The sequence below is a fragment of the Pinus tabuliformis genome, chromosome 6, assembly GCF_031772625.1.
Source record: "Pinus tabuliformis cultivar Carrire ecotype Pingquan chromosome 6, CPIR1, whole genome shotgun sequence".
NCBI lineage: Eukaryota > Viridiplantae > Streptophyta > Pinopsida > Pinales > Pinaceae > Pinus > Pinus tabuliformis.
Window position 1 is genome coordinate 1,039,626,822 of NC_142292.1, and position 18,882 is coordinate 1,039,645,703.

The following is an 18,882-nucleotide window of genomic DNA, read 5'->3' on the forward strand; positions in this document are numbered from 1 at the left end:
CTAAGTCCAAGAAATCATTGGTGTTTGTGAAATTGTTTTTTGACTTTACCTATACTGAGATGGAAACACCAGCAGAGGATTCTCCTCCAGATGAATCCCTCTTTCTTATCATTACTTTATATCCTTGGTATGGATATATTATCGTGTATCCTCAAACCTAGACTTTTTGGCCAGAATTGACTTGAACCGACCGTCGTCATATTCAATACCAATCCCAACAATACACTATTGTTGGTGATACACTTTATTGTCATGTTGGTGATTCCATCTTCAGATGATGTTTGATTCACGAGGAAGCCGAAAACACATTGAATAATTTCCATTGTGGAGCTTGTGGTGGTCACATGTCAGGATTTCCCACTACCCAAAAGATTTTGCGCACTGGGTATTTATGGCCTTCAATGTTCAAAGATTATACAACTGCAGTCTAGAAATGCCACAATTGCCAAATCCATGATCGCAAAAGGCGTGCACATCCAACTCCTCTTCATCCAATCATTGTTGTCGGTCATTTTCAAAATGGGGCATTGATTTCCTTACATGTAACCCTCACTCTTTTTGGGGCATGGGTGCATTATCCTAGCAGTGGATTATTTTATGAAATGGGTCGAGGAGATGCCTACATATAAGGATGATGGAAAAATGGTAGATATTTTCATATTCATTCATGTGATTTCTAGGTTCGGTGTTCCACAAGCCATCGTCACGAGCCATGGTATCCATTTTCGAAATTTTATGATGACTGAAATTACTGCGAAGCTAGCCTTGCATCATGAAAGTTCCACTCCATAATACTCGTAGGAAAATTGTCAAGTAGAAGTCGTAAATAAGATTTTGACTACCATGATTAAACAAATTATTAGAATTCATAAACGAAATCGGCATCTGATGCTTTTTCCAACCTTGTGGGCATATCATACCTCAGAAAAATATTTAATTGGTTTTACTCCCTTCCTGATGGTTTACGTACTGTCTTTCCTACTAAATGTGAAATACAGTCATTAAAACTGGCAATTGAAATGTTACAAGCCACTTCTGCAAAGGAGGAATGTTTTTTGTACTTAGCACAACTAGATGAGACTCATTGTGATGTTGCATTGGCTAGTGAGACTCATAAGAAACGAGTTAAGGCACATTTTGATCAAAATTTAAATCTTCGCTCATATTTAGAAGGTGACCTAGTCTTGGTTTATGATCAAGAGCATGATAAATTAGGTGTTGGTAAATTCGAGCCCATGTGGCATGGTCCTTATATTGTAAAACGTGTATTGACAAAAGGGGCTTATGAGCTAGTTGATTATGACGACATTTCTTTAGGAAAACCCAGAAATGGTATTTACCTAAAGAAATACTATGCTTAATTCACTCCGTGAAGAATTTGTACATTGTTGTATCATATTTTTTGTGTGGAAATTTTAGCATCTTTTTACGATTTTTTGCTACTTCATTTTCTTATCTTGTGTTACAATTTATTTGAAAATGTCAAAACTCCCTCAAACTTACATTGGATTTGTCGATGGTGCTAGTCGTAGTACTCAGAATTTTTCCTCTGCAGATTGGGTTACTTATTCCCCCACTGATGAGTTAGTTTCTATACATGGAATATGCCTTGGTCGACCAACGAATAACATCGCAGAATATAGTGCAGTTATTGAGCTATTATCTGACACCATTTCATTTGGTATTCATCGATTGATCATTAGGTTAGATTATCAAATCATAGTATTACATTCAAACGATGTCTATTTAGTAAGAAGTTAAACAATGTTAAGAATGCTTTTTTGGTTTCGTATCTTAGAGAGAGAGTTTGATTACATCTAATAGCAACACATTCCAAGACATTTAAGCACATTAACTGATGCATTGGCTAATTATGTGTTAAATAGGCATTTGTGACATTTGTAAAAAAGAAAAACAATATCCATCCATATATTGTACAAGATAAACTGATATAATAAGTAATAGTTTTCATTAGTCAAAATGTTTGTAAAAATTTTGGCTTTACAAAATTTCATCCAAAACATGAGGCCCCATGGCCTTTATTACCAGAACATGCTGATATATCAAAAAAAATAAATCTAGCCCTATGACTAGCAACTACGCATGATGATCATGGTATCAGATGATAGTGGGAGCTACTCATCGTAGCAAGCGGCTAATCTGTCCAAGAACCCCCACAGTATGCCTCTGGTAATGGAGAGTCAAATCATCATTCCTAACATCTTGGATGTCCATAGTCAACCTCTCCAGGTTGTGATCCATCTCAGTCAAAGCCTCTGCTGTATTGGGGTTTTGTACTGCAAGAGTTGTTGGCTACTCACTGCACCTATCGAATCATCGTAGTCCTGCTAGTATCACTGAGCCCAAATATGCATGATTATTTTAGATAGTTATTTTTTGATGCCAAAAAACAAAAAAACCAAAATGTGAAATGTTAGGTGACCCCACTGCATTCCAACTAAAAGTGGGGTATCTAGATCACTCGTGTAATCCATGTCTACATATGGAAAGTCCTCAATCTTAATGATCTAATGTTCCAACCATTAAAAAAAAAAAAAAATCTGGGGTATATCGAACAATTGGGCCATCACCACCTCCGTGGTGTGCCATCAACATAACCCACTTCAACATATGAGGATCTCATGGTCCTCCTGCATCTATGGATACATGTGGGATAAGAAGGGGGATCCTCTGTAGAGTGAATGAGATCACAATGGCACCATACCCAAAATTTTTGAGTTTGTCAATTTTCACTCTAGTTAGTTGCCCTTTGAGGTTGGAAACTACCCCTTCACACCAGTTGAATATCATAGGCTACAAGAAATCTACATAAATATGCATTTTAGCCTTGGTGAGTAATGAAGTGTTGCACTTCCACATAATCGTGCAACAGTAAAAGCAATAGTCCTCAACGAGAACCTCTCAATGGTTTTGATATCAATTCACCCATCTTTGAGTTCATACCTTGGAAAACAATGTTGCACTAGGTAAGAAGCATTTGTTTCACCACCTCGTCTATGCCCATACAAAGAAATGTCAACTCCACAACGTGAGGACCCAGTCAAGAAATAAATGTCATCAACATCTATGGTAAGTCTATGATCCCCAATTTGGAATCACTCTTCCTGTACATTCCATTTTCTCACCATCCACTCCAGCAAATCTTGTTGGGCCTTCATGCCTGGGATTACAAAAAAATTGTATAGGCCATAGTCTCTCAAAGCTTATAGTGTTTCTGGATGATTCAAATTTGCTACATCTTGTTCTTTGTGTTCTCTCTCCCTCCACTCCATTTTTGTAGATCAAAACCCTGAAAATAAGCATGGAAGATCATTAGAAAACATTGTGATAATTTTTGCAAAGAAATTTGGGTGTTTTATTTAATTTTTTAAAATCCCTCATCGTTGTGCATGACCACCTTTTAGGAGCAGTGCAAATTTGTGTGGTTCTAGCTTAAGAAACTGCACAAATCTTGATTTTACATGTAAAAATTTGGGTCGGTGTGCATGGACTTGATGAAGAGAGACTGAAAACATCGAGGGCAATTTTGAATTAATAAACCCCCCCCAAAAAATAAATACATAGAGAAAAGAAAAATGAAAGCAATCAAAACGAAGATATCAAAAAGCTCTCTTACCTGGAGAAAGTGGCTCATGATTTGGTCCACTGATTTGGCCAAAATCCACCTCTGAAGTTTTTGGTGAAAAATGCACTCAATCAATCTCAAATGATAAAAGATTTTTTCCTTTTTGGACTTTTATAAGCTTTTTAGGCCAATTAAAATATTATTTTTTGCCTTTAGCTTCTAAAAATCCAATTTCTTAACGTTTTTACTATGGTTTTGAGTAGTGACGATAATTTTTTTATTTTAAATGTACAGAACACAAGTTATTTACGAAAATGAATCATTTTGGCGATGTGTACATTTTTTATCACTTTTTTGAACTCGTTATAACCTTACGAAAAAGAGAAACCCAAACATTCTCTTTAAGCTCTTTTCAGACTTCCTAAACATGAAAGATTGTCGAGTACTTGACTATTCGAACTCGTAAAAGTAAATGAACAGTGATCTATTCAGTATAAGTTTACCCCTTTTATGACTGAACTAGACTATTTACAAAAAAGGTATACGTTGACTAATCATGGTCAATAGAGTTATCTCCTACATTATTTTACCCTTTTCCGAGCTTGAGAGGCTAAATTTACGAAAAAAGGACACTATGGAGTTTAGTTATTTTTTTCTCCTGACTCCCTCAAAATGAAAACACCGAGCTTTACATTCTCCGAACTCGTTAAAAATTTATGTTGAAAGAACTAAACGAGTTTTCTTTTCGTGTCTTTTCAAACTCTTTAAACATGAAAACGACATCGAGTTACCCCTTCACTAGACTCGTTAAACATAAATAGTGTAGGACTTGTTAATCATAATGAGACTGAACCACTCCTTCCTAGGGTTCATTAAAAATACTCTGAAGGACTCATCCGAAGGATGAGCTTAAAGGACAAGCATATGTTATCCTCCTCAAGTTTGCAAAAAAATAAAGAGGTACTTGCTAATAATGGTGGGGGGAAATTGGGAAAGAGGTACTTGCTAGTAATCTCTCTTGAACATGACACTCCATCGCCTTTGTGTTCAGGTTGGGAAATCCATTTTCCTCTCAGTTGACCATATCTCATTGAAAGTCTTCAAATTGGTTTCTGGTCCTATTATGTTTTAGTCAAATGCTGCCAAGTCAAAATGTTGTGTCACCAATATGTTCAAGAGAAGTCCAAGCTCAGTCAAAATTACCTTGAAATTCATACCCTTCAATCGTGTCAACCATCCTTGAGTCAGTCTTGGATTACTCCAAACCGTTGTTCTTCAAAACTTAACATAAGTTTCGTGTCGTAGGCCCTCCTACGATGGATCGCTTCCTATCAACTTTAGCTCACTATCTAGGAAGTTGATCTAGAAACCTTCTTCAGTACCTTGGAGCCTGCATGCCTTAATGACAGGTTTCTCACCTTTGACGATAGGGTCTCATCATCGACCTTCGATTGAATGATTCTATGAGTGTTTGACTTCTGCACATCTTTTCACACTTCATAGATTATACTGGAAGTACCTTGAGATCCATTGTTATTATTGGTGGTTTCTCTCATGCTTGTTAATAGTTCACATCATTGACCAGTAATCAAGTGGTTTCGACCATGTTTGGCTATGAGACATTCACTCACATAGTTAGACTCGTACTACGGATCGAGAGATGGAGATCAAGACCCTGGATCTAGTTTCATCTATCCAGGCCACATGGAGTTATTAAATATTTATGACTGTAAACATAGATCTATTGATGGATACGTCCATACTATTTCTTTTATTGACTTGGACCTTTAGGTGTATATCTGTACTGGTTCTTTGAGATATTTATGCTTTGAGTATGGGAATGCCTACCTCAGCGATGATTATATATTGCATTGTAGCATTTGATTGATTGTTTCAGGTCTCCAACTATGGTCTCTTACCCAAACCTTGGCATGATAAAGTGCTTTAGTCCTCAAACATCTTTTCTGACTTTTCACTTTAAGGGGCAATCTGTTACATGTCATTTTGTTGCATTAGGAAAATTACCACCATTCTAGATCTTTCACTATCCATCAAAATGTTCCAAATCATCCCCCTCGCAAGGCTATAACCTAAACAATCCCAAAGAGAATGAAATTCGTGGACTGCAAGGCCCAAAAACCTATTTTTGATTACCTGTGTAATTCCCTAGTCATTTTTTGAGCATACGCAAAAGTGACCATTAGAGGAAACACAAATGTGAGCTTTGTCTTAAACTATGGCTTGTGCACATGACTCAATGCAAGTAAAAAATAAAAATTAAAGTCTAGAAGTTTTGTTAGTCGAATATTTCCCAACTAATGACTTCTAGTTGATGCTTAATCAAACCTGATCCCTCCCATCATGGAGATACTTCCCTCTCTTTGTGGATCCCCTATCCCACCATTTGTGGATCTCATACCTTAGAAAGAGGATCCCAAACCTCCTCCTCTTGGCCTATGAATAAAACACGCGCCATAGGATTGAGGAGCACCATGGAAGGTAGGCTTATGTTGCAGAAATAAGGCTAGAAAGTTTTTCATCTAAGGAGAAGGTTGGAGGTCGTGGGAAGAGGCTTGTAACATCAAGGCAATGAGGTTGTAAGTTTGTTCTCCTTTTCATTCAATAAAAAGAAATTGCTCTTCCCTAATCATGTCTATTCTAATATTGTTTGTGAGATTCCTTGATCACTCACATAGTTTATGATTGGTTATTTATTTAATTTATGATGTATGTTGAGTTAAAAACTTCATTTATCTTTTTTTCTATATGTTATATGATTTGATCCTTTGTGCGTTTCTATCTATCCAGATATCCTGTGGAACAACATGGAGAAGTTGTGGAAAGCACTGGAATGATCTCTAAAGCATCGAGGAGAAGTCAACTGTGGAAGGCACGGAAAGGACTTCAACAGGCACTTCCTTAAACCAGTAAGTGATTCCTTGCATATTACCTGTTTCATTCAATCATAAGCTAAGGAAAGCTAGTAGTTATTTTCTTGTTTGTTACTAGATTTCATTTGAGACCTACGGAGATCCATCTTGTTCGTAAGAAGGATTAGTTTGCCTAACAAATATTTTCAAGGGTTGTGGCTAACCAAAGTCATGATGGTTCCCTTGTGTGCCAGAGTTATTAAATAAATATTCTTAATTCATTTAAATCCTTTGTAGCTTTGGTTTCTAAATTAGGATTTGCCTTCAGGTTTATGTTTTCTTGTGGCTTTGTTGTGAGGTTGGTTTGTTGATTAGGTTTTGGGTTTTTAGCCATGGTGATTGTGTTTAAATTATTCTACATTGAAAAAAAGTCTTTGAAATTTTGAATACACACACACACACATTTAAAGATTATCAAAAAACAAAAGAAGTTAGAAAAACTTAACTTTAATGGGGAGGACACTTTAGCCGATGAGCACACACACATTTTGATGGCCAAGACACTTGGGTTCAACCCCAAGACTATTTTTCTTTTAACAAACAAAGGAATGTGTACGCACTTTTTTTAAAAGTGTGTGCGTTTAAAAAAAGCGTGTGCTCCTTTTCCATGTCATTTAGCCAATGTGGAGGCTCATTAATCACTTAATCTAAAATAATAGGAACATGTACATGCTTTTTAGGAACACATAAATGTGTTCTTAAAAAAATGCACTCAATCACTCCTATTATACTAAAATTGGGTAACATCTCCATGCACCCATCCCTATTCCATTGTAGCTTGTAACCATCACTAGACCTTTTGAATAATATGGAAAATATGTCATAAGAGAAATCAATCCCCATTATTCAAACGAGGATATGTATATTCTAATAGACATAGATCACTTTAGTCAATGGCCTAAAGCTGTTCCTTTTTCCTAGATTAATGAAAAATTAGTTATTCAATTTATTGAACAACATCTAATTACCAAGTCCATGGTACCATTTGTGATTGTATTTGATAATGTTATGTATTATTCATTTCCTTTGTTGACTTAATTTTCGTTTAACAAAGGGATTATCTTGAGGTTCTCTACTAATTACTATCTAAATGGAAATGGGGTATATGAATCTACTAATAAAAGTTTGATCCATGGTTTGAAGAAAATTGTTGTTGAAATTCATAAAAATAGGCATCATGCTTTGCATAATGCACTTTGAGCTGAAAGAGTAACTTCCAAGGAAGCCTTGGGTAGTTTCCCATATTTTTTTCTAAATGGTGTTGTTACTTGAGGCTATTCTATCAATAATAATAGTCAGAAGGCACCCTATGGAGGAAAATACCCTCCCCGCTTTACGCCTCAAGCTAGTCCTTTGATAATGGGGGTGTCCCTCAAATTATTACAATAATGGTTGTTTAGAGTCCAATATAAATAGGATTCTTCAATTCACCCTCAATTGATAGATTCAAAGACTAAAAAATAAATAATTATTGGAGAAATGTTACATGATGAAGCAAATGATCAAATAAATTTAAGACTAGGACTTCACTATTGGGCACCTTTATCACACATTGTAGACATATAAAGTTAATAAATGAAAGATGCAAAAAGATAAATTTTAGATACTAAAGAATGTCATGAAATTCCATGGACTAAGACGAAATATATTAGAGGTGTTGTTGTGGGTGGAAAGCTTCAACATTTCTTGTAAGAAGGAAGATGTACAAAAGTTTCAAATAATACCAATCACCTACAAAAGACTTATTGACAATATTTAGATGAAATCCATAGTTCAACAACAACCGTAAACTTTGAATAATCATAAATTTTGGGAAAGGCTCTCTTTATCATCAACAAGAAATAACAAATATTATAATTGTTGTAAAACTCTAAAGAGAAATTTCACTCTTAATCTTCAAATAATAATCAAAGAAGATATAGAAGCTTTTATGTATTTGAAATGAATTAATGTTTCATTAAACATTTAAAGCAATTAATAAAATAAACAATGAGGATAGGTCTACACTATAATTCTTTATTGTTTAACAAAATCACTCAATATTACAACCACTATGAAAGAAAAAGATTATGATTTATAAGGTGATAGTACATAAATCTAAGAGAGAAGAACAATATTTACAAGATAGGTGATGAATCCTCTAGCTGGGTATTTCATTTGCAAAAATAATCCCCCCTATGGACTCTTGGAAACTCTACACCCTAGCTGCTCAAAAACTCCAACCCACATGACATATTTTTCTCTCTTTCCTATCCTTATTAAAAGTTAACTTCCAACCTTCCTGGTGTAACTATTTTCCAAAAATAGAATATTATACTAAATTACTTAAAGAAACATTTGAGTTATTTCCATCTTCTCGAAGTCTAATTCATTGACTTATGTGTACTTCTCATGAACTATATACCCTTGATCTTGATTAAGACGACCTCGAGATCCCTCATTAAATCCCTTTCCATCGTATCATCCTTGTATATTTTCACATGGAGTTCATCTATATCTTTAGGAAAGCACAACAATTTTAGGTTTCAAATGAGCATAAAGGAACTCTCTATCCAGAACTATAATTTTCTCCATCATGATATTGAAATCATCAATGGGCTATCCATTACCATCCAATATTATAACTTGGAATAAACCACCATAGGCATGGAATCATATGACCTAGAATCTAGATCAATGATACCAACCTTCCCATTTTTCCATATCTTTTTCGTTCATTCTTAATGTAGGAAAAATGGTAGGTTTTAATGAAGAAAAATGTGGGACAACCAATCACCAACATGGAACAATTTCGAGAACATATGAAATTACTTCGAATTCTCATGATATGACCCATTCTCACTGGACATTTAAAGGAATCTTCTCAATAATTTGATGGCTTTGCGATTGGTTATTTTCTATGAAACACTACATAATCAATGCCAAATTTTGTAATGGATATAAATGAAACAATGCACCAAGCATGGTTTCTGTCATGTCCATAAGTTATTATGTAGTAGTTAGAGTTGAAGTATACACATCTTGTAGAAGTTTCATTTGAGATTGAGATCACCAACACGTATACTTACTTGGGAGTGTAATTCTCAGGTCCCCGCTTCAGTTTGCAACCATCACTTCAACCTCGGATCAACAAAGGATATGGATCCTTAGTCTTTATTGAGAGACAGTGCTTTTGACATCACTTCCAGGACATCTCATCTAAGATGAGCCTCATGGACACCTCGATTCGTCCCACTGTTCTATATGGATCAGAGATTTGGGGACCGTCTTTACTTGAGTCAGACTGGGCTTCAGCTGAGAGAGTCCAGATTCTTCTTCTCCGCCATGTCATTGGGTGCAAACTGATAGTGCCATAGTACATCATCCTTGCAGAGTTTGGAGCTCAACCCTTTCGACTTGAGACGGTCTTCAGATTGGTTTCATTCTTGCATCATGTCTAGGGCTTGGCAGACTTGATAAAGAGTAGGGACCGTTATCCTTACTTGGCATATTTCTCTTCTGAGACTATTGCCCATTCTACTCCCTCAGGCTGAGCCAGATGTTGGTTTACAAGAGTTTCAAACCTCTTAGAGTCAGTGGGAATTCAGTTGGATCATCTCCCTCCTTTCTGATATTCCTTAGATGCTCCTGGTCACCTTTTACCTACTAGACAAGAGCTAAACAAGATCATCAGGGAGGACATCTATAGGTAGTTCATCCAGGTTACCTGGGTCAATCCTCCAGGAGAGTTGCGCCTAAAGATGGCCTTCTACGCTGAGCACTTCTTGGAATTTAGAGATGGCTTCATTGTTCGACCCTAGTATACGTTTCACCACTGGATGCATGCTCTTCGCATTCCTCTAGGCTAGTTCAGAGTAGGTTCTCATAGACTTCGGGTAGAGACAGGCCACCAGGTGGATAGACTAGATAGACTCTGCCAAGTATGTCATTTACAAGAAGTGGAGATTGAGGTGCACTTCATCCTTGTATGCCCTGTATACTACGAGATCAGAGGAAGCTTTCATTGCTTGTTCAGAGATTCTCAAATCCTCACCAATTTTTTCAGGTACCCCAATCAGAGATGTTTGGCGCTATATATGCAGGAGGTTCTTAAGTTTTGAGTGCATATTCTTCAACCTCCCATCAGACCAGACCCCACACAGAGGATCACGACATTTTTCAGGGTATTGCCTTCAGACAGGGGCACCAAGAGTTCAATTGATACCAGTACGTATCAAGACTCCAGATAGGTGAGGATCCATGGGACCTCACCCTGCCACATGAGATCTCAACAACAGTTTCGTCTTAGATCCGTTCCTGGGAGAAAGACTAGGTCCTTCAGCATTCAGCAACGTGTGAACCCCCCAGGATACGATTTAGTGGATAGTGTTCACTTGCCATTGGCTCTTCATCAAGCCAATAGACTTTGTTGAGTTTCTTCAGTGTTATTCATTCAGCCTCAGATGTTAGGAGAGATGGGTTTGATCCTCAGACCTATTAGCTCCTGGATCTTCTCCGCTAGGGCCAAATGTTGATTTACTTCATGCATTGTATCTTTTATTTACTTCATGCATTATATATTTTATAAGAGACCGTTTGGTTCTCCCACTTTGTATATACATCAGTATACTCAATAGTCCCTTTGACCTACTTTGTGGTCATTAGTTGGACATAAATATAATTATCTTATCTTATCTTATCTTATCTAATATAATATTTTCGGAGCTAACTCAATTGCAAGGCTATGCACATTTATCTTGTTGAGAGCATATTTTGGTTGACTTTCAACCTTTGTCATACATAAATTAGGCCCTGAGCAATTCTTCCACCTACTTCGAAATTGAAAATGCATTTTGAATTCAATTTCGATAACACAATGTAATCAACACATTTTATCAATATTTTTAGGAATAGGTCTCAAAGATTCTATCTCTACCCAACAATCTCAATTGGTACTCCAAAAGTTATGTGGTCATCTATGTCAAGCTAAAGACCACCCAACAAACATTATCATAAACGAAAGAAATGAATAATTTTAATCCTCTTCAAAATTAGAAATAAAACTTCCCAAAAGTAATGTTCCATGTGAAACTTCTATAATGGTCTTCTCTAGTTCTTTGTCTAGACATTGGAATCCATATGGCTATAGAATTTTGATGGCATCACCTTCTTTGAATGCGTGGATTCTTATAGCTTTACACACTCCAAATCCACAAGGGTTTCTGTCAGTTGTGTGTCACTAATTCTATCAACATCTTCAAAGGTATAATGGGTAAGCATGGGATAAAGTGTGAGACATCTTGTTGTTATCCCAATCACTAAAAGACATCCTATCGAAATGACAGGAACACTGAGTATTATTCACTTCCTATAAGGTGGAATAACATATTAATTCTAAAACAAAGAACCTTGTTTACAACATATTTACTAATAACAAATTTACAAGTCTCTAAACCATCTTCTACATTTTCAACAATGCATCAATCTCCCTAGAATTTTTGTCACTCCATATTTGCTTGAGAAAAGCATGCTTTGACTAGAAAGAATGCTTGCCATGTTCACATGGGAAAAACCATTATTGAATGTTTTAGGTAAAATAAGCAGCAATATCCCATGCAAAAGGCCAGGATGTAGTAAGATATCTAATGTAAAATACATAATAGTGTAGCCTTGTCATGTTGTTTTAGTTATAATATGAGCCACAACTTAGTGACCATGCTACATTTTTTTATGGGGTGACATGTAAGAGAAAGTGCACATACTGTGTAACTTATCAACAAGTTTCACAATAATAATACAAACTTCTTTTGTGATAGCCAAAAACATTTGGTGCAAATCAGAGCTTTCACATTTGGGACAAAAAAGTTTAAGTGTGTACATCGCAGCTTATCAAACTTGGATATCTTTGTGTATCCCTCTCTACAATTAGATAAATGATATCATTCTTTTCCACGAAATCATAAAAAAGACCCGCTGTAATTTATTCCTAAGTTAATCCAAGCTCGCCAACTTCCACTCGATGTAGGATGAACAACTCATTAATTTCTCACAGTGACAATGCAACATGTGAGTCCATGTGCAAAGGGATAGATGAAAATACATGCTAAAGGATGAATGAACCTCAAAACCCAACATCTCCATAAGGTTTTCAATAACCAACATTGGACTGCGATGACCAATTAGATCTTTTCTGTAGATAGCAAATAAAAAATTTGATATAGTGATCATTGTCATTACAACAGATGCAATAATAATCTGAATAATATCTTCCTCCACTCGTGTCACCTCAGGACCAAAATGACGTGTTTGATGTGATGGGTGCCATCCCACTGTCACGAAATGTATGGGCAAAGCAAACATGGAATCATAGCTGGAATGAGGTGGAGGATTTATCTCACGTGAATAGCTCATCTCTAAGCAATTACGTTGTCCCGCTAAGAATAACATCCCACAATTTGTGCATGAACACTTCATTTAATAGCAAAGGTTGGAGATATGAGAGTAACAATAAAATGCAAAGATTTCATTGATGGATCGGCTCCTGGCTTTCAGAAAAGTGTCCATACTAGAAACGTTAGTTCTATTTGTTTGATTGATCGATCTGCAGATTACTTAACAAAACACTTGTGAGTGCCATTTAAACATATCTCCGTTGTAGTCTAGTTGGTTAGGATACTCGGCTCTCACCCGAGAGACCCGGGTTCAAGTCCCGGCAACGGAATTTTAACGTTTCTGTTACGTTACATTGTGGATATATTCCGGCATTGAAAGATACTCGGCTGACCCGGGTTCAGGTCCGAACAACAAAATTTTAGTGTTTTTAACATGGCGACCCGCGTTCAAGTCCTGGTAACGAAATTTTAGCCTTTTTAACAGTGGAGATAAAATTTTTAACATGGCGACCCGCGTTCAAGTCCTGGTAACGAAATTTTAGCCTTTTTAACAGTGGAGATCTGCTGGCCTTTAAATGTCCATGTAACACTTGTAAGACGCAGACTTTGACAATAATGTGGATGGAGCATTTTCCTTTAAGTTGTTCCATGCTTTGACAATAATGTACATGGAGTATTTTTTTTTTTTTTAAATTTACTCACACTGGAAACAAGACCTTTAACTTAAAAAAAAAAGCTTGTGTCTAGGGAAGTATTATACATCCAATCCATTGTGAGTTTCTCTCGACCAGATTTTCAAAATTTACCCAATAACACATTATTATATTCATTTGGTGAAAAAGTGTCGAATAGCTTAAAAAAATTTGTTACGAATTATTTTTAAAACATCTCACTTCAATTAGGGATGATGTTTACATTAGAGCATCAAAGTTGAAAAATAACATTTTCTTTTAAGTAGATAACTATCATAATGGTTTGAGATTATTTAGTAACGACTTAAGATTAAAGGTATGTGGTATGAATAGAAGTTTATGTTTTTATGGTTATTTTAGGTGGCCAAATTTTGTTCACACACAATGATGTCACTATATGTCAAAGTACTCAAATTGTATCAATAGAGGCTATGTAGATTATTTTAAATATGGTAGATTTTTTCTTACTTTCAAAAAATAATAAACTACCACTAAAGCATCAATAAAATTGCAAGGTTAAAAAGGTTTATCAAAATCAATAACCCTACAAAATACCTACAAGCCAAAAATTCACAATAAGAGTAATGAGAAAACTACCCAATGATTTAATAATTGACATTCCATAAATCCACTTTAAGTTTGCAATGGAAAAGGAAGATATTATGGAGATAACATAATTCTATTTGAAGAAAGTATATTGATAAAAAAACTAATTTTTAAATAATAATAACCATACACTAGATTAGAGAGAATTTGACTATTTTTTTGGCTCGAGTATTCCAAGATATTCTTATCAACGAGCATTCTAGATTGATGCAGGAGCATAAAACTTTTAAGCAAACCATTTTTCCTATACTCGAAGGGGTCATGACAATTTTCCCTAGGGAGAGATTCCCTCACATACAAAATTGTATAAAATCTAGATATAGGAAAATTTTCCTGTAAGTACAAGTGGCTAGATTCTGGAGAGTTTCTAGGTTGTTAGGTTGTTAAGAAGTTTGATGAGCTATCACTTTTGGCTATGTGGCATTTTGTAAAAGTGACATAAGATAGGTTGAGGTGTTACGCTGTTGGGACAAATGTCTAATTTATCTTTGTTTTGTTAGGATATTTTCTGGACTGTAAGCAACTATATATGTATGTATACACATAATAGTGAGGCAACCTAGAGCAAAGATCAAGCACCTTGGAGGGGGCAGCTTGAGGAGGAGCACGAGAGCCCTTGCAAAGTGTGAATGAAAATTGTGTAGTTCTCATTGTCATTAATGTTTAATGAATGAGAATTGAATTTTAGTTTCTTATCAAGATTCAAGATACGTTGATAAGTGATTTTCTGTGTATCAAGCTTCGGTTGTAATTGTAGTCATATCTTGGCTAATGGATTATATCCATGGATATTAATTCTCTGCATCCCTTAATGCCATTGAGGATTTTGTTCTTTTGGTTTAGTTTCTCCTTTAAGGGAAATGTCACCTATGGAGTCTTCTCAGGAAGAAAATGTGTGCATTATACGAAAATTCAAGGATTGGCCCGTGAACATAATTGTGCATTGATTGTGAGTTTTGGGTAGTGATTCATGTAGGGTTATAATAGAGATCAAGGTGTTATGTTATTGAGTGGTATCACAGTACAACAATGCTTTTTGGGATTGATGAAGCTAAATAAAGTATTTGCATTATAGGAGAATTGAGGCCAACCAAGAATATTAAAGAGATTTGATTGTGGAGGAGAAAAAGAGTCAAAGAACCAGGGACAATCACTGAAAGAGATAACAAAGCCTAGCGGTAGAGAAAATTGAAGGGAGTGTGCTTGAAAAATAAATTCATGGTAGAACAAAAATACAAGAGGAAATCAAGGTACATAGACTCAAAACAACACAGATGATTTGGAGCAGATTGGAGAAATTTTCAGCTAAGAAGTAGAACTAGAGGATTAATAGTCCAAGCATTTTGAAGCAAGGAATATAGAAGATTCCCAATATCTCTGTATGAGGAGACCTGGTAGGTAAAACTAGTCATATTTTTTATTTTAATCGAACCAAAGAAATTGTTGGTTGTAGTTAGCAGTAGAAAGAAGAGGATTGTGGTAGAGAACCCTTGCAGCAGAGAGAAAAGTGTTCCAGCTAAGGTTGGAAAAGAGAATAGGACAAAGGAATTCCTCAAGAAAGGTGAAGAGAATAGGATAATTTTTGAGAGTGATGAGCAGAGTGCAACAACCAGAACAGTAGAAGAGGCTCAAGAGGTTCTAGAGGAGGAGAGCTTGTGATACCAAAATGCCAAGTCCAAAGGAGAGAAGCTTGGTGAGGTGTTTTATGGAGGCTTGTTTGCAACTCATAGTGAGCATGGAGAAGCTCATAAAGAAGGAGAAAGAGATGACCATTAATGGTCATGACAAGGGTTCAGATGAAGGCCACAAGAGAATGGAGGAAGATTCCAAAGAAAATGGCATAGGGAGAAGAAAGATGAGCCAAGAGGAAATTGATCAAGAAATGGTTGAGTTAAAGGAAAGACTTAGTGTAGTGATGATGCTGCTACAATAAATGGAGAATGAAGACCAGAGAATTGGAAGAGATCTTAAAAAAATGATCAAGTGGCTTATTACGCAATTGTATACTAGGAAGATGAGGAAGAAACTAAGGCATACGCTGAGTGCTCAGTTGAGAGATAGAGAACACAAAGTCGCTGAGTATGATGAAGAAGAGAAAGTTCACTATTGTGAACCAGAGTAAGAATAATTCCTTGGAGAAGAGGCCGATGGAGATGAGAAGAGATATCTACTAAGAGTCTCATGGACTGTGTGAAAAGTCAAGAATATTAGAAGAAGTTGATGATAGAGGGTGAGGCTAGAGAGCCTTGTGATTTTAAATCTAACAAAGTTTGTATAAGTGCGAGTTTTTCAAGTTATGAAGGTGGATAGTCATTAATGACTTTCATGAAGGAAGAAGATAAGACATAAATTTCTCTAAGGGATAGAGGCAAGAAGGATAACATACTTGTGAAAAATAATGTAATTCCTGATGAATATGTGAAGAAGGAAGCTACGGATGCTAAGGTAATGGATTTACATTTAGAAGATGAAATTTTGTTGAATGACTGTAAAGATGTGTTGACAGGTGAGTAACAAAAGGTTTTCCTTGAAGACAAAAAATGATATCGTCAAAGAAATGAAGATTTCTCCAACAAAGAAGATACAAACAAGCTCAAGGGAGCACTTAATGAGTATAGTGGCTTTGTGAATGAAGAGCATAACTTTTAGTTGAGGAAGTCCCAACAACAATTGAAGAATTCATGTGATGAACAACCTGAAGCAATTAGGCGGATATGAACATCATTGATGCATGAGGAGATAATTTTGGGAGACATTAGAATTCAAGGCAGAAATCGAGAAGTGAAAGATGATGACCTTTACTCCATAGAGTGACAATGGAGGAAGTAACCAAACATATTGTCTATTCCCAATATTGTATATGTGGAGAGGACTATATAAGTTTCCAATCTTGTTTTTGAAGAATCAACTATGGGAGCAAGGAGGCTTAGCATATGAAAACCAAAATGTGTCCTGACAGGCATCAAAAACCTTCTAAAAAATCAAGGTGATGAATGGCATGACGAAGGAGAAATATGGAGGGAGCCATGCAAATATATATTTGATGAGGAAAATTGTAGGCAGCCAAGATACATCCAAGAAGAGAGGGAAAAAAGTCAACTCCCTAAAGAGAAGATGGAGACAACATCAGATAAGACAAAAGACTCATCAAAGATTATCATAAAAGAAGAGGATAAAGAGAAGGGAAACCAAAAAGTTTCAAAATGATAAAAACAAAATGAATGCATCCTAATTTGGCTAAAGGATATTGTAATTAGTATCTCCTGCCTCAACATAAGCATGAAGCTTGTTGATAATAAAGTAGCAATTCGAGGAAGTGGCAAGGAAGAAGCACCTTGACAATGGTGCACAGACACAATGGAGATTTTGCCAAAAATAGTATATAAAAAGGATGTTTTCCTAAAGTCTCCTAATTTGTAAATTTGAAATCATAATTGACATAATTTTTGGAAAACATATGGAAGAGCATAAACCAATGTCATTTCAGGTGGATTATGTCTTGGTTGAAAACCAACCTTTACATAGTGGTGGAAAAATGGGAACGATAATGACCAAGGAAAAGGTCATGGTATTTTTACAAACTTATGACAACCACCAAGGGAAGGAGGCCACAAATAGAAGAGTGAGTCTAGTTGTAAAGGATTGAACGAGTAAAGTGAGAGAACCACAATAAATCAAGACATGGGAGCCTGAAAAATTGAAGATAGCAGCAAAAAAACTAGAACAAACCCATGATCAGAAACAACACAAAGTATGGGACCTGTTAGCACTCCGCAATTCCTCCAAGATGAGGAGAGGAAACCAGAGGTAACCACAAACCACTTTGGGCTAGAAACTAGTCTTTTCTAACTGGAGAGGGCTCCCTCACTCTAAATATAAAGACTTAAAGCACATATTTATAACAAAGACCAGTTCTAACAAAGGAATTCTAAAAATATTTGGTTGGAGTGTGAATGGCTGGATAGGTAATAACACCTGATCAATTTAGCCTTTAACTCATTTACTTATGCAAGTAAACTGACAACTATTACAAGGGCTTGTAAGCATGACTCTGGGATACAATGATAGGTTGTAGTATAGATAAGATAAACTGAAACAAAACAAATTCTTCCTCTACAATAAGAAAATGTTGTTTATATAGGAGAAAGAGAAACTGAACGTAGAAGATAACATACATGAGTATATATCATTTCATTTGAGACTGAAACGTGAAGACAGTTGAAAGGGAGCAGCTAAACTGAATTCTGAATCAACTGACATCAAATACTCATAAAACATAGAGAAGAAATAAAACTACAGAATATTAAACAAAACAAATCCCATGCACCATACTGTAAGATCCTTGAATAGTGAAATCGATAACCCTCAATACATAAGAAACATGCACCATGAATTGATCACACAAGCATTGAATTTCTAAAAATGAGCACTAACACATCTCTCAACCATCAACAACCATTTCCATATTGTTACCGGGAAAAGTGTCTATTTAGAACTGCTCTATCCCACTAAGGTGTTACAGCCGCCTTAGAAACAAACATAGAAAACTACTTTTGCATTTCCTTTATGAATTAAAGATAGAAGGGGATAGAAAGAACCGACTTGTGCCTTGCACTAGTCCTTTGATCCAATCCCTCTCTTCTTTGACAGCTTCCAGCTACCTGCTCCCTTACTTGCCCAGCTTCACCAAGTTCCTG

At 35.9% G+C, this 18,882-nt stretch overlaps 1 non-coding gene across 1 annotated transcript; it reads left to right on the top strand.

Moving 5' to 3' along the window:
* Positions 1-13,143: 13,143 nt before the first annotated feature.
* On the top strand, positions 13,144-13,216 carry TRNAE-CUC (transfer RNA glutamic acid (anticodon CUC)). Its single transcript has one exon. It is a non-coding gene; the product is annotated as a tRNA-Glu (tRNA).
* The last annotated feature ends 5,666 nt before the right edge of the window (positions 13,217-18,882 follow it).